Source organism: Pteropus alecto, unplaced genomic scaffold (genome assembly GCF_000325575.1).
Source record: "Pteropus alecto unplaced genomic scaffold, ASM32557v1 scaffold86, whole genome shotgun sequence".
Taxonomy (NCBI): domain Eukaryota; kingdom Metazoa; phylum Chordata; class Mammalia; order Chiroptera; family Pteropodidae; genus Pteropus; species Pteropus alecto.
Genome location: NW_006442109.1, coordinates 8,820,075 through 8,845,284, shown reverse-complemented (window position 1 = coordinate 8,845,284; position 25,210 = coordinate 8,820,075). Strand labels below are relative to the sequence as shown.

Here is a 25,210-nt window from a genome sequence, read left to right as displayed (position 1 = left end):
AACAATTCCTCCCTCAAATATAATTGGCATTTGGGGGATTCATTGGAGAATTTCTGGGAAAGAAATTAAAGGGGAGGATAACCCCAAACCTTTCTCAAGCTACAAAATGAAATCATAAAACCTTCCCAATTCCTTGGATTCCACTGAACACCATCTTAACCCTGTTTAGCCAATGACCTGTCAGCTAAGCTTTCAGTCCCCTAACTCACTGCTACATTGCAGGCATAGCCTGCTTCCTGACACGTGGCCATTCTGCTTGGCTATCTGGACCCTTCCCCTGGACCAGGGAAAAATACCTTCTTCCAATACTTCATCCTGGTCTGGCTCACCGTGAGCTAGCTGGCAGCTGTGTGGTATAGACTTGCTGACCTGACTTTCCCTCTGATGGGACATGGTGGCTTTATTCATTTCAGTGTCACGCCTTTATTCTGCAATTATCGTACCTTCGCAGGCAGAACCAGCACTCATTTGAGTGCTATCACAGCATCTATCACAAATGCTCAAAATGAAGACACTATGGCTTTGACTTGACGGGATAAACTTGATCCTATTCACCAGAAGTTTTTGGAAAACCTAGTACAGGGCCTCCCTCTTTATATGGACTGAATTCAGCCCAATTCTCAGAATATATGGAAATCCTGACTCCTCTGCAAAAGCTCCATCACTGAGCCCTGTTGATTCCATTGCCGGTCTGTCCCTTATTCTCCACCTTTACTGCTTCTCTCTGGTTCGAGCCACCTTAATCTCTTATCCTGGATTACTGCAATAGCCTCCTTCATCTTCTCACTCTAGTCTCCATCCAATCCACTCACTGTACAGTAGTTCTCCTGCTTAAAACTCTTCCATGGTCTGCCATTGCACTCAAAATACAACCCAGGCTCCTCACTCAATGGCCCTGCCATCTTTCTATTTCTTACTGCTCATATCCATCCGCAATCCTCTGTATCAATGCTTGTCACACTGGCCTTCTCTCTGTTTCTCTTTGTGCTCACCACTTTCCTGCCTCAGGGCCTACCTCAGTGTTGTCCCCACTGCTTGGAACACCTTCTTCTTACCAAGTAGGTTCTTTGTTATTCTTTATCCACCAAGTCCAAGCTTCAGAGAGGCTTTCTCTGACCATCAAGGCCAAGAAAGTCCTGCATGACATTCTCCTCTTTCCCCTCATGGTACTTCCCATGCTTTAAGGTGGTATCTAATTGGGCATTTGCTTGTTTAATATGTGGCTTGAGTACTGGACTATGATCACCATTGGGGTGAAAACTATGTCCCTATGTGGCATCACACATATAATCAATGCTCAAAACTATTTTCTGAGTAAGTGAGTAGGTAAAGGAAAGAGAGACTGAGATGCAATAGGCAAAGGGAACTAAAAGGCAGTGTGATTGAATAAGAAGAGGGTGCACCCTGGAGTCAGATGGTCTTTGACTGGCACTTGGGCGCAGTGGTATTCTAACTGTGTGACCTCGTGCCAGTTACTTAACCTTACTGAGCCTTGGTTTCTTCATCTGTAAAGTAATGATTATAATAATTTCCTTGCTAGGTGGTTTTAAAAATTAAACATAATGTATTTAGAGAGTCTGACCCAATGCCTGAAACTAAACAGGTTTATTCATTTATTTAAAAAACACATATTGAAAGTATACAGTGGGCCAGACCTGTGCTGAGGCCTAAGAGCTAGGCAGACCTTGCACTCAAGGAGGATACCATTTAGAGGCTCTATAAATTGCAGCTATTCATAGTAATAATACTACCGCTACTACTATTAATAATAAACAAAATGTTAGGAAATGCTCTAGCCAGAGTGAATGAGCCAAGCCCCATGGAAGCCCGCCTGGGAAAACCAGGAGTTGAGAGAAGGGAACAGGGTGTGAAGAAAAAATACAGGAGCGAGTGTGTAGTTTACTATAAATTGTCCTTTGATCTTTCTTTCATGTTTGGCTTAGATTTTCCATTTAACCAAATTCAAGAATTCTCTGACTAAAGTATTCATTCACTGAATGGACATTTATATGTAGGTTGTTTTCAGGAGGGAGAGGTTTAAAGGTGAATTTGACATTGTCTCTGCCCTCAAGAGGCTTGCAGGAAAACAAGTCCACCAAAAAAATCCTACAAGGCAGACTTAAAGGAGACACAGATGAAGGACAATGGGGATTCTGAGACAACCACGCTAGGCTTTGTGGGGAGGTGGCGTTTGAATAGACTGAAGGACATGGGAGAAAGAATTCTTGGAAGGAAAAAGCATGATATAAGGAGAGAATTATGGCATATGGAGTCAGAGGACCTGTTTCCAAATCATGGCCTACTATTTGTACCTAGAAAAGTCATAGTTTCTCTGAGACTCAGTATTCTCATCTGAGGGATAATAGTACCTTTGCATCGCTGTGATTATTTTGTATGGACACACACACACACATGTACGTACGTACATATGTGCGTACGTTTCCCAGGAAATCTCAGCGACAGAGAAACAGATGGGACTGAGAAACACCTCCTGAGGTTCTGGTGAGCTCACCAGTAAGCTCATCCTCACCACTATCCTCCCTACACAGTGGAAAAGTAGATTCCCTAGGCCTGGAGGGCATGTGGTTAACGGTGGTGATTGGTGACAGTGGTGATCATAATGGTGCCACATCCTGCCTGGATCACTGCTCTGCACCTTTCCCCTTAATCCCTATGGGATAAAAATGGCACTTCTCCAAATCTCAAACCACTCCCATTCCCAGTTAGAGGACTTTCAGGAACCCTAGACTGAGACAAGTGTCTGAGCCAGACTGGACCATGAACCCAGGCTGCCAGAGATGCCACTGAACTGAAGTTAGACATGGCAGAGACTTCTTAGCTGTTCACTCAGCCCACTTCCTCTTCTTCCTGAGCTCACAGCTGGACTCCATCCTTGTAATTGGATGAGGTCATGCAAAATAGTTTTAATCAATGAAAAGTGATAGATGTGTGCTCTTTTCAGGCCTGCCCAATAAAACCCTTCCATACTCTCTTGGCCAACTGACAGTGATCCCCCGGCATGATTTTGGAAGCCGGTTTAAAGATGGCATGGCTGTCATTAGCCAAAGTCTCTGACTGGCTGCATGGAGAAGGATGCTTTACATTTACTATACCTGAACCTCAATCTAGAACCTCCCTGGAGTGGTAGATGAGGCACAATATAAACTTCCATCATGTTTATCTACGATATGTTTGGGTCTACTTTTTATAGCAATACCTAACAGACACCAGAGAAGGGATGCCCTACCTAAGGAGGACCAAAGCAGAAAGGGCCAATGGAGTTGAGGGTTAGGAGCTAGGCAAAGTAAGGTCAGAAATTGAGAGAGATGGGTCATAGAGGCGGTTGGAAGATGTGCGGTAGTGTCCAGCTTATTCTCATGAGTCAAGCTGATTTGAAGGTTGGAGCCATTGCTCTCATAGTTGGGCCTGCTTCACATCTGGCTTTTACCTCCTGCCTTATACCCAGCCCCTGCCTCAAGCCCAAGGCTTGGTAACTGGGATCGCATGCCATTTCTCCGGGCCGTGACTGATGTCTGCATTGCAGCCCAATGGCCCAACCTGTTTAACGGATGAAGAAAAGCAGACCCAGAAAAATGAAGGGACTAATTCATAAAGCCCAAATTGATCTTTCCACCTGGTTTTGGCCAGGGAGCACAATTTCCAGCAAAGTCCTGCCTCTTTAATGCCCTGGCCAGAGCCTCCCCCAAAGGACTGCTTCTCTCCTACCTCTCTCTCTCTGGCAAGCTAGATTTCCAAACCTGGCCATTGAGAATTAAATGGAGCTGGTTTCTGGTCCCAAAGAAAAACAAGCTGGTCAATTTTCTGTCGGTCTCAAGGCAGCTCCTCACTGCCCAGAAGCCAAGCAGACACTAGCCAGTCTGTGTGCAGGGCTGAGGCTGCAGCTCTCGCTGGCCAGTAATGACTTCTCGGAGGGAGCTGGCCTGGGCTCAGACCGCTCTGGGTGGGGGGAGAGGAAGCTGAAGACAAAACTGCGCTTCTCGTAAAGGTCTCATTCTAAAAATAAAGATGGAGTTAGCTAGTGAGTGTCTGCAGAGATGCTTGCCTGAGTAGAGAAGTTTATTTGTCTGGATTCTTCAGATAAACAGAACTAATAGGAGATAGATAGATAGATAGACAGACAGACAGACAGATAGACATATATATACACAATACAAATACATATATATATAAAATAAGGAATTGGCTCACATGGTTTTAGAAGCTACAATCTGCAGTCAACAAGCTGGAGACTAAGGAGAGCTGATGGTATAGTTCCAGTGTGAGTTCACAGCCTGAAAACCAGGGGAGCCAATGGTGTAAGCTACATATCGAGTCTGAGACCAAAGATAGGAGATGACTGATGTCCAGCTTAAAGACAGGAAGAGAGAGCAAATTCTCCCTTACCCTGCTTTTTTATTCTATTCAGGCTTCTGATGGATTTTGTGAGGTCCATCCATATTGGGGAAGGCAATCTGCTTTACTTAGTCTACTGATTCAAATGTCAATTTCATCCGGAAACACCCTCATATACACACCTAGAATAATGTTTAAACAAATACCCTGGCCCAGAAAAACTGACACATAAAATTAACCATCACAGAAGGTTATGGAGGCATGTGGAAGTTCCTGAGTAGGGCATCCAGGCTAAGAAAAGGGTGCTGAGTGAACTTTATCCTAACGAGTCGTGTATCACAATAAGATCAAAGCTTTCAGGATAAGGAAGGTTCTCAGGAACTGAAAACTAGCCTTAAATCTAGTAAATAATGAAGATAATTTATTGCTTTTTGTATATGAAAGTTTCAAAAGGTTGAGCGTCAGGCAAGGCTTGATCCAGTGGCTTAAGTATATCACCAAGAATCTAGTTTCTGTGAAATCATTCAGTTGCCAGAGTCAGCAAGAAAAAAATATAGGATTTCTAGTTAAATTTGAATTTCAGATTAACAGTATTTTTTTTAGTGTAAATATATACAGCAATAATACTTTTTTTAGTATAAATATATCTTGTGTAATATTTAGGACATATACTAAAAAACTATTTGTTTATCTAAAATTCTAACTTTACAGGGTGTCTTGTATTTTATCAGACAGCCCTATCCTAAGACTAGCTTGTTCATTCTTTCTCTCTCCGATAGCGCCTATAGTTCCTTTTCCAGAACCACAAGCAAACACCTTCTTTTGTCTTCTTGGTCTGGAATGCTTATTTCCAAACCCATTTCTGTGGCTGGGGGATAAGATGAACTGATTTGCTTGGTAAGGAGGCCAGAGGCCTTTTGAGAAAGTAGAAGAGGAATGTGATACTTGGTGGGGGGCACTCAATAAATGTCCACTACAGTGCACTTTGCCACAGAATCCAAGCTCCTCAAGTCTGGATGGGACCCTAAGGATCATTTAATCCAACCTGTGATGTGATGCTTAAATCCTCTTTATGTTCATAGGTCTACTGACAGGGCACTTACTTTGTTTAAAGGAGCTTGTTCCATCTTTGTTCAGCTCTGACTGTTAGAAAGTTCTAGATGAAGCCTATTTTTTTCTTGTATCTTCCACTCATTGTTTCCAGTGCTAACTAGAGGTATCTCTATGGTAGTTTTCAAAACCAACTCCAGATGAATAAGCACCTACTACATAACAGCCACTGGGCTATGTGCTTTTTCATTCATTGTTCATCTCATTTCATCCCCCAACACCCTATAAAATAAGTTTAGTCCCTTTTGATAGATACAGAAAGTTAGGAGTTAAGCCACTTCACACAGCTAATTAGTGGCAGAGCTGGATTTGAGCACACATCAATCTTTGTCCCACCCATTTGTCCCTCCACCATAGTGAGGCACCAACAGCCTTTTAAATATCTGATGACAGTGTCCCAATTCCCTTGCTCTCTAGGGACGTTGCTCTCAGAGACCTTTGCTCCTTAAATTTGGTGGCCCAGATGGAACATGTCGCTCAGATGTGGTCGAGAGTCAAAGAATTGTGCAGCAGGAGAAACAAGAAGTCCAGAGAGCTTCATATACAAATCACTCTTCATGTTGATTTCATTCACTTGTCAACTGAAGTTGAGCATCTGGTATGTACAGATACCAAGTGAGGCACTGAGGATGAAGAAAGAGTGATAGTAAGAGAGAAGATTTAGTCTGTAGTGTGATGGAGCTCATGGCCCAGAAGGGGAAAAGATGCGAGCGAAATCAATAATTACAATAAAATGTGATATACGTGTGTGTATATAAATATATGTATATAAATATATACAAATTTATACATATATGTGTGTATATATACTTTAAAAATATATCTCAATATGAATAGGATTCTGTGGGTCTGGTCATGGGGAAATCAAGGGAAAAAGGGCTTTCCAGGTAGGAGGAACAGTCTAGGCAAATCACAGAGTGGAGCATTTCTGCATTCAGACGGGATTAAAGGGGCACCTAGAAGTGAAGGTGCTTGGTTGAAAGACTGCCCTGCACATGTACCAGCAGGATTCCCTCGGCACAAAGAGTCTTTGCTTTCCAAGGCAGCCTTGGCCTGGGCCTTCCTTCCTCAAACTCTATACTGTTTCTGTAGAAAACACTCCTTCCATCCATTTCAACAAATTGGTGATTCATTCCCACAGAGAAAACTGGCTTTTGGCATTTGAAAACATCATAAATGGGTAAAGGACACAGCAGTTTACACAAAAGGAAATATGGTTAGTAAACAGACATAAGGAAACACAGTCGATCTGGCTGGGAATCAAAGAAATGCAAATGTAAACTGAGGTGCACATTTCTATCTATTAAATTAATAGCCATAACACAAAGGTTTAGATGATTATAGTCAATTTTGGTGAGGTCTGGAAGAAAGAAATTGCTCGGATGTAGTTGAAGGCAGGACCAGCTATAGGATCTGCAGGGCCCAGTGCAAAGTACAAGTACGGGGTCTCTTGTTCAAAAATTAAGAATTTCAAGACAGCAACAGCAGAGCATTAAACCAAATGCTGCATTCTTCTAAGTCTTCGTTGGGGGTCATATAAATAAGTACAGCCCTACTACAGGAGAGGAGGTGTTTCTTTTCCTGTGCAAGGCTGATCTCTTCACTGGTGTTTCAGAATCTCATCTTCTCCCACCTGCTCAGAGATCTTATTATCTATTGTCATTTCTTGACATTCACCTACTTGCTCTTCACCCAAGTTTTCCCAATAGCATTCAATAAACATACAAGACTTCCTTTCTGAAAAGAAAAATTAGAAAACCAAAATTCCTCCCTCAAGCCCTCGCCTCATCTTCTCCAGCTATCCTCCCACTTCCCCGTCTCAGCCATGCTTCTGGAAAGGGCTTTATAGACATGCCAGCCCTGTGACCTTATTTCTCATTTCTTCGCCTTGTTTGTCTCTCCATCCTTACGGGTCTTGCCAAGGTCACCATCGATCTAAATCCATTTGCTGGGACCTCTTGGCAGCATCCTACACTGGTGACTACTCTCTCCTTCCTGTAACACTTCCCTTGTTAACCAAGTCCTCCTGGTTTTCTTCCCATATCTCTTTTAGTTCCGTGGCCAGCTGTCTTCCTTCACCTGTAAGTGGGAGTTCCTCACTTACCTGGTTTAGACTGTGTCCACCTTCACCCTTTCTCCTTAGGCAAGCCCATCCATGCCTTTAGTTATCATCCACACATTGATGACTCATGAGTTCACGGCTCTAATCCAAACTCTGCTGAATTTCAGACCCATAGTCCAACTGCCTATCTGTCATCTCTTTCCTATCTCAAAGACACCTTGAACTTATGAAGAAAACCACCCCAATCCTGATCTTCTTCCATTGTTCCCTATATCTGTGAATGGCGCCACTATTCATCCTGTTCCTTACACCAGACATCTAGCAGTTGTCCTGCATATTTCCTCTCCCTCCTCTTCTCCCACACATCTTAAATCCACTGCCAAGACTTGGTCAATTTTACCTCCTCCATATTTCCTGAATAGGTCCACTTACCTTCATTCCTATCCTGACTCTTGTCATCTAAGCAATCATCTTTGATCTTGACCACTGCAACAGCTGTCCATTGGTATCCCTCGAACTCCCTTCAAACTCCCCTTCCCACTACATACTGCAGCCAGAGTGAGTGTTTCAAAGCACACACCCAGCTTTGCTCTCAAAATGAAGAGATACCCTTTTTGTGGCCCATAGTCCCTGCCTGGTCTTGCTCCAGGCTCCCCCAGCTTTTTAAGCTCCAGTTTTTGTAGTCTTCCTATCTCTGCCAAAAGGCATTTGTACATGCTGTTCCCTCTGTCTAGAATGCTGTTCTTTCCTCCTCTTTGGTCTAATTTTTTTTTAGTCCCCAGCTCAATCACTTTTTCCTTAGGAAATTCTTTATTAACCACCAGGCCAAGTTCCACCATGACGTTCTTTTATTGTTCCATGTCTCTTTCTCCTTAGGAATGCTTAGCATAGTTACAATTTTATCCATCTGTGTGATGACCTGATTGAGTCTGTCTCCTCAACTAGACAGTAGGGCCTATGAATGTAGACTGTATGTTCTTCCTCGCCATTGTAAGCCCAACACTTAATCAGCGTCTGGAAAGAACAAAGTGCTCAATAAATATTTGGTGAATGAATGCATGGAAATCCATTTAACTATATTTTGAGAGCTATAGAAATGTTCATATATTTTAATCCAATAATTCCACTCCAAGGAATTTATCCCAGGGAAGCAATCCAAAAGAAAGAAAATGTTTTATACATGAAGGTATTAACTAAAATATTTTTCTAATTAAAAAAACTTTTTTTAAAATCTATAGATGTGCAGCAATAGGGGAAATATTAAAGAGTGGTAGATCCACAAAGAACATGGTCATTAAAAACAATTGTGAAGACTAAGTAGCAATACAGAAAATGACTAACCATATTACAATTGTTTTTCAAAGCTGAATACAAAATTGGAATTTTACAACTAAGTAAAAATGTTTTATGCATGCAGACAAGTACCAGATGGGAACAAGGAAAAAGAAATGAGTTGATTTGTCTAAAAAAAGTGGATCATGATTGAATTTTCCATTGCATTTTGATTTTTCAGAGTAGTTATATTGTTTTTACTCAAATAATACTTTAATGTAATCTGTGATTTTCATCTAGCAATTATAGGTTGAATAAAATAGCCATCCATGTTAAGCTAAGGATCCATCAAAACACAGCTACTTATATTTGACTCACTGAACAGTGAATTCACAAATGCCTAATAAATGATGTTATTTAAGAATGACCTTATTAACCATTGTTGAAATAGATTCCACGATGACTATACCTTATGTTCATAACGAACATTCATGTACATGTCTTTGTGTGGCCATATGCTTCTGTTTCCCTTTGGCAAATACCTAGGAGTAGAAAAACTACACTATATGATAGAAATGTGTTTACTTTTTGTTTTTACTTCACTGTGAATCAGTTTTATTTTGAATTTTATTTGTTAATAATTATGTATATTTGAGGAATACAACATGATGATTTGATACACTTGCATATAGTTACACGATTACTGCAATCAAACTAGTTAACATATCATCGCCTTCTCATCGTTACTATTTTTTGTGTGTGTGGTGAGAACACCAAAATCTACTTTTTAAGCAAATTTCCAATATTCAAACTAAAGTCATCATGCTCTGAATTAGATCTCTAGGCTTATTCATCCTGTTCAACTATAACTTTGTACCCTTTGACCAACACTTCCCCACTCCCCCCATCTCCTCACTTCTCCCACCTCCCTGTCCCTAATAACCACCCTTCTCTCTGCTTCTATGTGTTAGACATTTTTACATTTCAGAGATAAGTTAGATCATGCAATATTTGTCTTTCTGTGCCTGGCTTATTTCACTTAGTATAATGTTCTCCAGTTTTATCCATGTTGTTACAAATGACAATGTTCTCCTTTTTATGGCTAAATAATATTCCATTGTCTTATATCACATCTTTATCCATTCATCCATCAACAGACACTTAGGTTGATTCCATATTTTGGCTATCATGAATAATGCTACATTGAACATGAAAGTGCAGAGCCTTCTTCCACATACTGATTTCATTTCTTTTGGATATATACCCAGAACTGAGAGTGCTGGATCATATGAAAATTCTATTAATTTTTTGAGGAATATCCATAGTATTGTCCATAATGGTTGTACCAATTTACAATCTCATTAACAGTGTACAAGGATTCCCTTTTTTCTACATCCTTGCTAATGTTATCTTTTTTTTTTATGATAGCCATCTTAATAGGTGTGAGGTGATATCTCATTGTGATTTTGATTTGCATTTCCCTGATGATTAGTGATATTGAGCATATTTTCATATATCTGTGGGCCATTTGTATGTCTTCTTTTGGGAAATGTCTATTCAGATCCTTTGCCCATTTTAAAACTGGGTTATTTATTTTCTTGCTATTGAGTTCTTTGAGTTCCTTGTATATTTTGGATAGTGACCTCTTATCAGATGTATGGTTTGGAAATATTTTTTTCCCATTCTGTTAGTTATTTCTTTATTGATATTTCCTTTGCTGTGCCAAAACTCTCTAGTTTGATGCAGTCTTACTTGTCCATTTTTACTTTTGTTGCCTCATATTCAAAAAATCATTGCCCAGCCCAATGTCAAGAAGCCTTTTCCCTATGTTTTCTAATAGTAGTTTTACAGTTTTCAGGCCTTACATTTAAGTCTTTGATCCATTTTAAGCTCACTTTTGCATATGGAGTAAGTTAAGGCTTCAACTTCATTCTTCCACACATGGATAATTAACTAGTTTCTCAACACTACTTAATGAAGACACTGTCCTTTCCCTATTGTGTCTCTTGGCCCTTTTGTCAAAGATCAATTGACCATAAATACATGGATTTACTTCTGGATTTTCTATTCTGTTTCATTGGTCTGTAGGTCTATTTTTATGCCAGTACCATGCTGTTTTGATTACTATAGCTTTCTATTATATTTTGAAATCAAGTAGTTGTCTATTTTGAAATTAGCTTCAGTTTTTTTGCCCAGCATTGCTTGGTCTTTTCTATTCATGGTCTTTTGTGGTTTCATATTAATTTTAGGATTATTTAGGATTATTTTCCTATTTCTGTAAAAAATGTGATTGAGATTTTGATAGAGATTACATTGAATTCATAGATTGCTTTGGGTAGTATGCACATTTTAACGATATTAAATCTTCTAATCCATATACATGGAATATATTTCCATTTATTTTTGTCTTCAATTTCTTTCATCAGTGTTTTATAATTTTCAGTATCTAGATCTTTCACCTCGGTTAAATTTATTTCTTATTGATATATATATTTTTTGATGCTATTATAAATGGGATTGTTTCTTTAATTTCTTATTGATATATATATTTTTTGATGCTATTATAAATGGGATTGTTTCTTTAATTTCTTTTTTTGAGTTGTTTGTTGTTAGTGTGTAGAAACACAACTTATTTTTGTATGTTGATTTTGTACCTGTAACTACTGAATTCATTTATAAGTTCTAACTGTTTTTTGATGGAATCTATAGAGTTTTCCATATATAAGACCATGTTATCTGCAGAGATAATTTTACTTTGTTCTTTCAAATTTGGATGCCTTTTATTTCTTTTTCTTGCCTACCTATTCTGGCTAGGACATGCAGTATTATGTCAAATAAAAATAGTGAGAGTGGTCACCCTTGTCTTGTTTCTGTTCTTAGAAGTAAAGCTTTTAGTGTTTCACCTTTAAGTATGGTGTTAGCCATGGGCTTGTCATATATGGACTTTATTATGTTGAGGTACATTCCTTCCATACCTGATTTGTTGGAAGTTTTTATTATGAAAGGATACTGAATTTTGTCAAATGCTTTTGTTTTGCATATATTGAAATAATCATATAATTTTTATCTTTCATTCTGTTAATGTGTTTTCACATGTATTGAATTCAGTTTTCTAATATTTTGTTGAGGATTTTTACATCTATTTTCATCATATTTACATCTATTTTTTCCTTGTAGTGCCTTTGTCTGATTTTGGTATGAGAGTAATGCTGACCTCATAAAATGAGTTTTGAAGTGTTCCCTCCTCTTTGATTTTTTGGAATTCTTTTTTTTTTTTTTTTTTAATGTTTGGCACCATTCACCAGTGCAGCCATTGGGTCCTGAGTTTTTCATTGTTGTGTGGAACAGGTAAGAATTTCCAGGGACTACTAAGAAAGTAGAATTTGTAGCTAAGAACATGGCCTCAGGTTTAAATCCCATTATGCCACTTGCTGGCTATGTGACCTTGAGTAGGATGCTTTGTCCCTCAGTTTCCTCAGCAGTAAGATGGAGATCATAAGACATACTTTATGAAGTTGTTGTGAGGTTTAAATGGCTTAATACATGTAAGCACTTAGAACAATGCCCGATATGTAGATTGTGATAAATTAGTGGGAGTTGTTGTTATTATTTGGGAAGGTGAAGTGAAAAAGTCTACATTTCTTATAATAGAGCTAGATGTGGCCTAAACTATAATTTGGGCAACAAAAGGAACTGTGGCCTTAATTGTTGTCACAAGCTATTGAGGCTATGCAAGCTATCTTGACATAATGGTAACCCAGGGACAAATGTGAGACTAGGTCCTGGAGCTGTTAATTTGCAAGTGGCAAACAAGTGACAGACTAAGAGCTGAGAAGTGAAAAGGAGCAATTGCTATAGCCTGGGAACCCTTAGAATCAGATAATCAGAGCTAGAAGAGTTTTTTACAAGCTTGTCCAATGTCATGAATTTTGTCAGAGGAAGAAGCTTGGAGGGGAAGCAACACAGCTAATAGTGGCAGATCCAGACTTAGCACTAAGGAACCCATAGTCTCCTGGTACCTGCAGCACAAAAATGGGCATCAGCACCCCATGCCCTCTCTGTTCCAGTCTGGGCAAGGCCTGGTCAAAAATGGCTGGTGCTCACTAACAGAGAAGGGCTGTTATATAATAATAATAAATGTTAATATAATTTTTTATACTTTTAGATAGTACTTAGTATGTGCTAGTTACAATTGTATTAGGTTAACCCATTTTTGACTAAGAAAAATGACAATTTTATATAGGTCAACCTAATACATTATTTAATCGTGACAAAAAAATTATGAAATATATACAATTATTATCCTCATTTTACAAATGAGACTGAGGAACAGAGAGTTTAAATGACTTACCCAGAGACACACAACTGGTATGTGATGGAACCAGTTTACAATCCAGGAGGTCTCACTCCAGAGCCCATGCATGTGAACTTCTTCTCTAGACACTGGCATAGCCTTGCCCACAGTTCTAGGGTACTGGTGCTGGCACCTGTACCCCATGCTGACCCCCAGCATTAGAGAACCAGCTTTCCTCAGGAAATCAGAGCAGCCCAAAACCTTCTGGGGCCTTATCAGAAAGAACGTATGCTGGACCAGCCCTGTGATCTTATGCTGGTGGGGCCTCCAGACAATGGAACAACTGGTGAGCACCAGGCATCACGGCAGAGACAATGTGCTTCTCCAAACACCAGCCACCAGAATAACAAACACTGCTGACTTCCACAGCACTGAAGTCTAAATATTGAAGTGGAGCATCCGTGCCTCACCACGTGTGGTGATATTTCAGTGGAAAAAAGTCAGCAGTTGCTATTGTCTAGATTTCCCAGAGGGAAGATCTGAGGCTGTTTCTCTAGTCCTACAAGACTTCTGCCGCCTCTTGTGAGCCCCTAGCCTTAAAGAGAGCTTGTTTGATGTAAGCCGGACTGGGGGACCCGAACATCCCACTGTGATCTTTACTCATCTATAGCAAAACAAGAAAATAAGGACAATGTGGAAAGTTTTTCCTAAAGCTAAATGTTTCCATTTAAAGAACACTATTTATGATGCACAGCTTCCTTTCCAAGGCTCCTGTGCTCTGTGTTAGATCCATCCTCATCTCTGTACTTACCAGCTTCCTCTTCTACTGCATATTCTGCATTGCACAAGGCCCTAATAGTGGCTTCTCCAGCCACAACTCTGCTTCACGACTTTTCAGTCTCAATTTCCATGGCTAACTGCTTCATTCCTTCAATATTTCTGTGCCCACATTCTCTCAGGAGAATATGATTGACTTAATATGCCTCTTTTATGCCAAACTTTGTCATGTGTTGCTGGCTAGCCAATCAGCCAGCCGCCTTTGGGCCAAGTGGCCACCACTGTTTCAATCAGCTGACATGGCCCCAATACACATTTGCCCTTTGAGCAGTTGGAAATAGTGGGGCCAGTTCCCCTGGGAAGGTACTTAAAAGGCAGGTGCTATGATTGACATCGCTGGCACAAAAATCCAGTTTGGAGGTTTCGCAGCAATATTGGATTTGCATTTCTCAGTCTAGGAAGGTGTCAAGAGTTGTGGCTCACGAAGGTCCACCTGAGATATATATACAAGTCAGGCTCTGAGGGAAGTAGCCAACGGGTGGACTCACACCAGATAGGCAGGATTCAGCCCAAGAGGGTAGTTCTTGAGGCAGAGAGGAAGACACGGATTTACTCATATTTCAAAAGAAAATCTGTAAGCCTTGGTAAAAAACTGGATATAAGGAATGAACAAGAACAGGTTTGGGAGACGAAATAAATGGCCAGTTCTGTTCTGATGTGTTGAGACATGAGACATCCTACTCAATTTACCAACAGGAAGTTGGGTGTTCAAGTGGGAAGTTTAGGAAAGAAACGAAACTTTTCTTAGGAAAGAATTCTTCGTCTGGGCTGGAAGGACAGATGTGAGAATCTTCAGCATGTTGGTGGTTGAAACCATAGAGTGGATGATTTCACCCTGGGAGAAGTAGAGTGTACAATTGACACTTGACAAATGCGTGTTGGATGAATAAGTGAATGAATGAGAAAACGAGTGAATGACCTGGCCAAGTCCTGGTGATTGCTCGTGTCTCACTCCTTCCCAAGTGACAAAGCCACTCATTGAGGCCCTGCACTATGAAAAAGCATAATGGCTAATGGAAAGAATACGAGCTTTGAAGGCAACACAGAGTTCAGCTGCAGGATCTGAAACTTACTAGTCCTTTGGGCTTTATTTTTAACCTCTTTCAACCTTAATTTCCTCATCTTAAAATGAGTGTAATGATATTTAACCTCATCAGGCTGTGGTAAAGATTAAACAAGATAGCAAGAATAGAGCTTCAAGCACAGGGTTTGGTATGTAGAGTAGGCATTCAACAGAAATTATAGACTCCTGCCTCTTCCCAAAGCAAGCTTTCAGATACTGGAGAGCATTTTAGGTTAACAGCGTAACAGAGATTCTGAAGATGTCATACCTTTAGCCAATGGCTTCTCAAAAGAACCCACTGATTGTGTAAATAATCTCATTGGGAGCTAATGTCAGGAGTCAAAATGCAAGGCCTGGACCAAACAGCCCCCTCTTGCTTCTCACCCCGACACCCCACGTGGACCCTCTGTGATAGGCCATTCCCATTTATCATTCATATGGTCTCACTCTCCAGTGGCTGCCTCCCTCTTGCAGGCCTCAAGGATCAGCCCACACCAAGCCTCATTTCCCCGGGGACCCTTCCTCCCACTGCCTGCAGCTGTTCAGGCATTTACTGCACTCTGAGGAGAGTGCCCGGTTTCCCAGTCATCGCGAGCTTCCTGTGAGCCGAGAGTGCCCATTCCAAATCACATACCCATATTACATAGAAAGAAAATACGCAGGAAAGGCTGTCGCCTTCATTTAAACATCAGACATTCAATACGTGGACATTAGTTTACTTTAAGTCATAAGATTTCGTCAAAGGTTATAGAACCCTTCTGGGAGAAATAAAAGAAGATGAAAATAAATGGAGAGCCCACCTACTCTGGGCTAGATTAGAAATAGCGAAGGCAATGATTTTCCTGGAGTTTCTATTAAGGCTCCCAAGTAATACTTTATAAGAGTTTGATAAACGAATTACGTGGTTAAAAAGACTAAGCTTCTTTTGAAAGGGTGTGATATTAAGTTTAACCTACTAGATTTCATAACATATTACAGAACAAGAATTAGCCAAACCATATGGTAACAATGGAAAAAAATGATCAGTGGAAGAGACTAAACAATCCCAAATTAATTCAATATAGAGTAAAACTAGAAATAATTCAACAATGAGGAAAGTAATTACTATATAATAAATGTTTGAAGTGAATTATAACTAATAAAGAGAAGAGTTATATCATTTTCTGCGATAAATTGCAGATGAGATTTTGTGCATACCTGAAAAACCATAAGAAAGACAAAGTACAATTCCACATTTATCACATTGGAAAAGAATCTTGCACCAGAGACAAAAAAGATTAGATTTTCAAATTAAAGAATAGAAACCTTTTGTTGAATAAAATATAGGACAACCGCGAGGGGAAAATAACAGCCTGGAAAACATAAGCCACCAATACATCTAAAATATATTAATTTTTCTTTCTCATAAAAAGCCAAAATTGGTGCCCAGATTCTACTCAGTAAACAGCAAAAGAGATGAACAGACAGTTTACACAGGAAGTACAGATGGTAAATCAAAACATCAAAAGGTACATAACTCCATCAGAAATGAGAGAAATGCAAACAAACCAGCTCTGAGGTATCAGCACACACTTATCCAGCTAGTCAAAATAAAAGAAAATGGCAAAACCCTGTGCTGTAGAACAGGCAGCATGGTATAGAGAAATTCAGAGCAGGGACTTGGGAGCCAGCCTACTGTATTAAATATTGGCTCCACCATGGGCCACTTCTGAGACTTTCAACAAGTGACAATCACTCTGTGACAATCCTTAGTTAATTCATCTGTCAAATGAGATTTAAATGAGTCGATACATATAAATTGCTTGGAACATTGCCTAGCACGTAGTAAGTGCTATGTAAATGTTAGCTATTATTTTTTTGGGGGGGGTATGATATCGCTCTCATTTTCTCTAAATTGTGATGGAAAGGGCATGGGCTTTGGAGCCAGAAGGTCATGTGTTTAATAGATTATTTATCAAATGGCACGCCCAGGTACAAATCCAAGTTCCGTTAATTATTAGTGATATCACCTTGTGAAAATTGCTTAGCAATACCGAATCTCAGTTTCTTCTGTCTGTAAAATGGAATAACAAAATCTGCTTAGTCTAGGTTGAAGTATAATGAGCTACTGCACAATATAGGTCCGAGGATAGGGCCTGGCATTAGAAGTCCTAACACACCTTTGATTCCTCACTCCTCCTCCTAGAACTTCAACCCAGGCCATATCATGGTCATGGAATTTGCTGTCAGCTACCTGCCAGCTCCACCAGATTAAGATCTTCAGGGGCCCCAAGTCCTGAAGCGCATGATGCCACCCATAGTTTTGGTAGCAGGGAGCAAGAGCTCCTGGGGACTGAAAGCCTGGCACAGAAGGGGCACTCAGTAAATACTGGTGGAATAAAAGAACAAATGGATATATGAACTGTTTCTGATTGGTGGAATTTCAGCTGCCTTGGAAGGCTCTCGATGGGGAGACAAAGTGACCAGAACTCAGATCATACTAGGTAGATCCAGGGCTGATATCCAAAGTATTTCACAGGCAGAACAGCACAAGTACTAACCATGGGCCTGGAGACCCCTGCTGGGCTAAGCCTCACCTCTTTGCTTGTGGTAATGGGAGGCCCAGGGTCCCCAAGAGAGGGGCTAGGGAGAGAGGGGTGCCTGGGGGCTTCCGACAGCTGCTCTTCCCCAACAGATATGAAAATACTTCCGCATTACAACAACCAGCAGGGCTGTATCACACACAAACACAATGACTAAATCAAGTTAAGAGTTAGGAGGTTGCATGGGAATCGAGACTTCTATCGCTTCACTTCCCTAGGCCCCACCTTTCCATCTATAAAACAAAGAAGTCAGACTTACCGACCTTTCAGATCTACCCCAGCTCTGACTGCCTGTGACTTTAATATAATAACAATATGTAAAAGGCAGTGGTTTAGTAGAAAAAAACATGCTCTGACACTGGAAGACCCAGTTCAAATTTCAGCTGTTCGTTAGTGTGTGACTTGAGTCCATATCTGTTAATTTATTTGAACCTCTACATGTCAAATTAATTCAACAAATATTTACCAAGCCCTTTTTATGTGCCAGGTCTCAGGGACATACTGGTGAACAAGATCTGGTTCTCGTCATTATGAAACTCACTGTCTATTTAAGACTCCTGGATGTAAGTGACAGAACAGCTGGCCTAAACAAAATGTATTATTAAGATGTAGGCAAGTCTGGGGACTCCAGGGTGGAATGAAGCCAGACTGGGACATCCCCCCCATCTCTCTTCCCATCTCCCTCCCTCCCTTCTCCCCTCTGCCTATCCCTCCCGCTCTCTCCTTCTAGAACTGATTCCTGTGAGCCTCAGTTGATGACATTCCAATTCCAAATTCTCAAAAAAGAGAATCTGATTGGCTCAGCTTTGGCCATGTGTCCACTTCTAATTCAATCATCTATGACCATGGGGTGGAGCCACTTAGGACAAATAAAGCGTCAAGGACTCCCTCATGTGGATGGAGGAGGGATCCAGATCCCAAGGAAAGAGGGAGATTGTGGATCCTGGTATCTACTCCACAGCCTCATAGAGTAGTTGTGAAGATTAAGAGAGTCCATGGAAAGTGGCTGGTCCAGAGCCTGATGACTGTAGATGGAACACTGTGCCGCCTTGCTGTGTACTTGACCGTGAGAGAACACTGTCATAAATGATAATGTTTTTCATGTTTCCAGCTGCTTTTTGTCTGTATTCTCAGTTACTTCCTCCCTTTGCCTTGATCATGGGTCCTACCTTGCTGAGTTGACTAAAGTAAGTTAGCTGAGTACACATGGTACCCAGGCTGGCTAGCACTCACAGCTCAACACCCAGCCTACACACTTGGCAGGTGCCTGATATGCTGAATGGGTGAATGAATGAGTGAGTGAATAAGTGAATATTCTCTCACTTAGCCCTCAGTGTTTCACTGGGGGCAGAATAGATGGCTGGAGAAGAGGGGTGTTTATGGAATTTGTCTTTCTAGATCTTTGTTGTTCGAGGACCTTTCTTTCCCCTTTTGCTTAGTATCCAAAGGACCAAGAACCCAGCTTCTCTTAAGAATTTGAGGGAGAAATAAAAAACAGGGTTCAAGTCCTCCCATCCCGAGTGTAATTTGCTGAATATCATTGAGCCACTGACTTTCCCTCTGTGGGCCTCAGCTTCCCCACTGGCAAATGGGTATGGACATGAACATGAGAGGACTGGCTGAGGTCAGACGTGGGATAGGGCTCTGACAAGGGCCAGCCACAGCCCTTCTCCAACCATCTGCGGGGTAATCTCGACGCTGCGGAGCAGGCCCCAAAGACCTTGAGGCAAAGAGCACCAGAGGCCTTCCGCCCAGCTGCTCCATGCCCTCGGGGAGCCCCTCTGCCGCAGGCCTACGGCTGATGACTTCACCGGCTGTGTGGTTGAAATCCGAGCCCTCTAGCTGGGGGCTGAGCAGGAAGTTTTTTCCTGTGATGAGAGCTTTTGTTCTGTAAGCCTTGATCGCTAGGCAGAGGAATTTCCAGCGGACTAACGTCAGCCCTGACTTGCGCCAAGCCCCTTAACCTGCAGTGGGGTCAAAAGGTGTAGGGTTTCAGGCACCAGAGAGGCAGTCCCTTCCTTCCTCTTCTTCCCACACTAACCCACAGCACCTGGAATCAACTCTCCGTCCATCCACTCAGGAGAAGAAAAGCCCTGGGAAAGCTCATTCACCCTGCAAGTAGGTAGAAAGATGGGTGGAAAGTGGATTCTAATTCTGGTCTAGCCCCTTACTGTTAGCTGAGTGCCTTGGGCTAAGCACCTGACCTCTGTGGGACTCAATTTCCTCATCTATAAAGTAGGACTAATATAGTGCCTCAGACCTCCTGGTAGGGGGTATTAAATGTAAAGCATTAAAAACTGCCTGATACATAGTAGATGCTTGATAAATATGAGCAACAATTTTTGTTGTTATTTCTCCAGTGAAGAAGGAATGAGCTGCCATGTGTGAGGCACCCAGCAAAGAGTCCAGCTCAAAAACGGTAGCTCCCTTTGCTAAGAGATTATCACGCTTTTCTGCTGCAGGAATCCAACTGCTTTTCTTCCAGGAACACAAGCCTCCACAAAGATGACTGTATTAGTTTCCTAGAGGCTTAAAACAGAAAATGTATTGTTTCACAGCTCTGGAGGCTAGAAGTCTACGATCAAAGTATCAGCAGAGTTGGTTCCTACCGATGGCTGTGAGGGAAGAAACTGTTCCGAGTCATTCTCAGCTTGCAGATGGCCTTTTCCCCCCGTGTCTCTGCACATCATCTTCCTTCTATGTGCATCTCTGTGTCCTATTCTCTTCTTATCAGGACAGCAGTCATTTGGATTAGGGTCCACCTCAAAGGCTTCATTTTAACTGAGGTAATGGGGATTGGGACTTTAACATATGAATTTTGGGGCAACACAATTTTGCTCATAATAATGACCTCAGGGGAAAAGGCAATGCTTACCCGAAAGTGTATTTCAAATCTTAAACACCAAAATAAAAAAGGTCATTTGGAGAGAAAAGTCCTTGAAGCTTTTCAAACTTTCCCTGGAACACAGCTGTTAATTCTAACAATAACGTCGAGTCTTAAAAGTATCAGAATCTAGTTATGGAGCCCCCAAAATTAAGTTACATATTTTCCACTATAATTCTCCTGCTCCCCATATCTAATTTCACCTGCCAGAATTAAAGGTGAAATCCGACATCCCCCAATAAAGCTCTGTCATTCTCAATTCCCTTGGCAATAGAAGGAGCACTGGATATGGAATCTTCAGACCTAGATTTTAGTTTATGCATTTGCTGTTTGACCTTGGGTGTCTCCTCTCTGAGCCTCAGTCCCCTCAGTTGTAAAATGTGTGTGTGTGTATGTGCGTGTGTGCGCGTGCATACAGATGTGGGGAGCTGGAGGCAGACAGGTCAGACTCCGTTGCTCTAACTGGAGCACCATCAGACAAAGCTGGCGCATCTTCCTTGAGTGTTAGTTTCACATGAAGGTAAGCAATTTAGAATATAATTTTAAAACTCCAAAACACACAAGTACATCACAGAGTGGAATGTAAAACTGCTTGAACTTTTAAACTAAAACATGAGGCTTCAGAGAAACACTGGACTTGTAGTGGCTGTTTCATACGCCACTTTGCCCCCTAATCTCTGTGATACGAGCTCTTTCCGACGTGTCATTATGGCTTCTTTGTTGGAAAAATTTGAGATGATTTGGACTAGGTGTTAGCAAAGATATTCTAGTTCAGAGTCCATAGAGCTTTGCATCTGAACTCCCTCCAAGGCACTGAGAGCTCTGAGGTGTCTTTCATTCATCACCTGGTCTGAGCCACCTCTTCAATAGTGAATGGCCAACACTCAACAGCCAAGCCAGGATGAGAGGTCTGTGCCAAATCAGAACCATTGCGGCTGGGAGAAGAAGTGCACAAATGGTGTGGCAGCGGAGGAAGTAGCATTAACCACTGGAGGAAGCAGTCTCTGGCAGCTTTGTGGGGAAATATCTCGGGGCTTCCCCTATCTTCCAGTTCCTCTGAAGATCATCGAATGGCAGGAATTTGAAAGTGAGAGTCTGCATTTTCCTCAAGCTCTAGCCCTTTCTTCTCTCCTTCGCAGAGAAGCTTCTCGAAGGTCTATACACAAGCCCTTCCCACTCCTCCACATGCCATACTCTAACTTCTGGACCTAGCACCCATCCCAACTTGTTCTCCAGAAGGTCCTGAGCACCTCTTTGTTGCTAATGATAGTCAGCCCTCTTCTGTTCTTATCTCAGCAGCCTTCCTGGCAGGATGCTTTGGCTTTGGGGTCACTGCCTACGATTGGCTTTCACCCTTCCTCTCCAGTTAGTTCTTCAGTCATTCTTTTGGCTTCCCCTTTCTCTGGCAGTTCCTCCTTCTGCACATCCTCCCTATGCCACCTCACTTGCTACCAGAGCTCAATCCTTTTCTTTGCAATGATGGCCTCCAGCCTCTATCTCAGGCCCAGAGTTCCACCAGAGCTTCTGAACTGGCCACCTGGCTCTCCCCAGGACATCCCACAGGGCTTTTGAATCAGCAGGGCTCGAAGGGAGTCATTATCTTCTCTAGGACCCCATCTTCCCACCTGTGTCCCAAAGTGCTGAAACCAACTAGGGGGCTCCCCATAGTACGTCCCATCCCTCCAGCCTCTCATTTTACCTATAGAGTAATTGCTTAGCTTTTGTCTCATCTCCATAACTAAAATATACTTTCCCTGAGGTCGGGGTTTGTGAATTGCACCTCTTGGCATCCCTCGAAGGGCCTGGCGCAGGGGCACAGTGGGACTTCAGTAAATATGTGTAACTTGATCCTTAAGAGAGGTTAGAGTCAGATTCTAGAGACCCCTTTATCCAACATTCTGAGAAGAATCACCAGTCGGGGATGTCAAGGGGTGATTCAGAGAACTGGGATTTTGTCCTTGTTCTATTGCTAATTATCTATATGACTCTGAAAAAGCCACAAATTATGTGTCGCTCAGCCTGTTTGCAAACAGTAAAATGGAGGTTGGGGAATGGATTTCTTCACAGGGAGGGGAAGCCTGCAGGGGGCATAGGTGCCTCACAGGGTAGCAGATGGTAGGAGAAACATGCTGGAAGTAGGGGCAAATAGTCCTGCTCTGTCTTGGGCCAAACCAGCCACCAGACTACCTACCTCACCTACCTGCCTCAAAAGGCAGGAAAAAGGCAAGATCCCTGTGATAGATTTCACAGCGGAAAACTAGGAAAAAGCCTAAGACTTAGGACCAAAACACAGCAAAGAAATCTAGCCCCTCATCCATGCTCTCTCACTGCTCTAGACTTTGGTCACCTGCCCAAGGGAATGTCTTGTGTAGTCAGCCAGCCAGATAACCCATCTCCACCCCTGCCCTGTAATACATGAGTCAGAGTTGGCATTATCAAAACTGGCTTGCAAGCTGTAGTAGAAGGAATTTGTTTCCCTGGGTCCAGTTGATTCTAGATGACCTAATGAATGGGGTTTTCAAATCTGAAAGCCAAGGATCCTTGTGAGGATCCCCTTAGGAGACCTGGTATGAGCATTCACCTTGAGTCTCCCTCCTCGATGTAGCTAAAATACCACACCCAGTGCCATCCAGCTCAGCTGATAGGCAGGGCTTAATAGTGAACAGCTCTGGCTATAGAGTAGTGGTTTGCAACAGAGAAGGAGATCTTAAGCAATATCTGAAGACACTTTTGATTGTCACATCTTGACTGGGGCTGGGGGTGCCACTGATATCAAGTGGTTAGAGCCCAGTGATGCTGCTAAACTTCCTACAATAAATAGGACAGTCCCACAGCAAAGAATTATCTGTCCCAACATGTCGATAGTGCCAAGGTTGAGAAACCTTACTATAAAGTCAGACTTCATAGTCTATCCTTACCTGGAGCAACTCACCACCTTCCAACTGCTTCAGTTTCCCCAGCTTTAAAATGAGCATAGTATTAATATCTATCCATAGGGTTGTAGTAAAGAATGAATGACCTAACTCGTAAAGCACTTGAAACCATGCTTTTTCCACGATAAAGCACTCAATGTATTATTATGACAGTTATTATTTGTGGGATGATGATATGGCCTTAACTGTGCCACTTTTCAGAGTAGCATAGGTGCCAGTCCATTCAGATATATAGTAACATTTGCATCTTGTCTTCACATAATCAATATGTCCCATGTCACTGTTGGGCTTGGTCTCTGACTGACACATGGTGTTCAGCTTGCTGATTCTCAGGTTACTGAGACCTACAGGGCAAGATGCTCAGGCCTTCTACCTGGATGGATTTAGTGGCTCATCTACCTGGACTTGCTTCCTCCTCAGCCTCTCCAGACCCGGTTTTCCCAAGCTACCAGGGCTCCCTCAATGCTGGCCAAGTCCCAGGCTGCTTGGATGCAGCTTTTGCTGGACGACCAGGTCTGGGCTCCCTGCCCACTCTCTGGCTGGCCTCAGCTCACCCCAGTATTGCTGCTGGCACCTAAGAGGCCTCAGCTGGCTTTCTGTACAGCAGAGGCACTAGGAAATATGGGAGAGTGGTACATATCTTTTTTTTAGTTTTCAGGTATACCTGAGCTGTACCTGAAATCTTCATAATACCCAACAAAGATAGCAATGGTAGAAGGTTGTGTGGATGAGAAGAGAGATGATAGAAGCATTTTAAAAATTATAAATATATCCAGCTTACTTTATATATATATAAAGCATTGTGGTGAAGTGTATTGATTACCAAAATATAATCACACACACACACACACACCCTGCAACATTCTTTATTCAATAAGGGTTGGTATGGGAGGCAGGGAGAAAAAAGGAAAATATTTAAAATATTTAAAAATCTAGAATTTGTATAAAAGGAAAACTAATGCTCTTGTGAGAGAATTAGCCGGACCTTTCCTTTTAAGGAAGAAGATCTGTCTTCAAAAGGAAGAGATTAAATTGCGCTATCACTTAGGGAACAATCATCTTTTAAAAGGATCCCAGAGGAACTTACTCTGGGGACTCTTGTGGTCGAGGAGTCAGCCGGCATTCTCCCAGCCGGCTGCAGCTCTGAAGTACTTGGCAGCCAAGTTTAAGGAGCAAGACAGAGTCCTACTCCAAATCTGCTCTTCTGTTTGACAGACAGATAGGAGGATGACTGGGCTTGCTACCTCTGCCAGTCATAAAAGACTGGCCTTGTTTCTTGCAAACCGATTACTCCTTTCTTTAGGAAATTGGGCATTTGAAGAAGCTTCTCTCACCCCATTTGATTCTGATGACAGGCGAACTGCCCATTTTCTCACTAGCAAGCCATTAGCATGATGTTCAAAATGCAGTCATCCACTACATCATACACTGATGCTCTGTTTTATCAAACTGGGGTTTTAGAATAGCTGTGAGAGGGAAGAGGCTGTAGCTTTTCCCTAAGATTGCAGCTTCAAAGACCCCAAGACCTTGGGTCAGGTTACTAGAACTAGGACTGGCTCTTTTGACTCTAGGATTATAGTACTAAAGACCTCTTTGTTCATTTGATACTTAATTCATTCAGGAAATATTTATTGAGCATCTACTATGTGCTCCTAGGCATATAGCAGAAAACAAAATGAAAAAAGTCCTGTGCTCATGGAGCTAATATTTTAGTGGAAGGAGGATGAGTGTGTGGGGAAGGAGTGATGCCATTTTGGGGAGTTCTTAGAAGGCCTCGCTGAGATGCTAATGTTTGAGCAAAGACCAGAGATGAGGGGGTG

General features: G+C 41.8%; 2 long non-coding RNA genes across 8 annotated transcripts in view; one reads left to right on the top strand and one right to left on the bottom strand.

The window, feature by feature from the left end:
• Positions 1-25,210, top strand: part of LOC112469592 — a 128,579-nt gene that overhangs the window by 72,845 nt on the left and 30,524 nt on the right. The gene's annotated exons all lie outside the window — the stretch shown is intronic.
• Positions 8,365-25,210, bottom strand: part of LOC112469593 — a 33,958-nt gene continuing 17,112 nt past the window's right edge. Inside the window, exon 3 of the long non-coding RNA XR_003042703.1 lies at positions 8,365-8,539. This is a non-coding gene — a long non-coding RNA (uncharacterized LOC112469593). The remainder of the gene's footprint in view (positions 8,540-25,210) is intronic.